The sequence below is a fragment of the Grammomys surdaster genome, unplaced genomic scaffold (assembly GCF_004785775.1).
Source record: "Grammomys surdaster isolate TR1022 unplaced genomic scaffold, NIH_TR_1.0 64, whole genome shotgun sequence".
Taxonomy (NCBI): domain Eukaryota; kingdom Metazoa; phylum Chordata; class Mammalia; order Rodentia; family Muridae; genus Grammomys; species Grammomys surdaster.
The window spans coordinates 13,195,745-13,196,008 of record NW_021604566.1 but is presented as its reverse complement, the minus strand read 5'-3'; positions in this window follow the sequence as shown (position 1 = coordinate 13,196,008).

Below are 264 nucleotides of genomic sequence, written 5' to 3'. Positions count from 1 at the left end.
CCACACCTTTTGTAAGCAACTACACAATGAATGGGGTATGGTAGCTTCTGTAAAATATTATAGATAATATGCTTTGGCTTGGCCAGTATCCAAAAAGAAAAGGGGAAAGGGAAAGTGGACAGTCAGCACAGGGCTACAGCCAACAGTTCTGCAGAGGGCTAAGAAACCAACGGCTCACTTCTGGTACCTTAAAGACATACTTCCTACTGCCTTGTAGGCAGCAGCAGCAGCAGCAGCAGCAGCAGCAGCAGCAGCAGCAGCAGC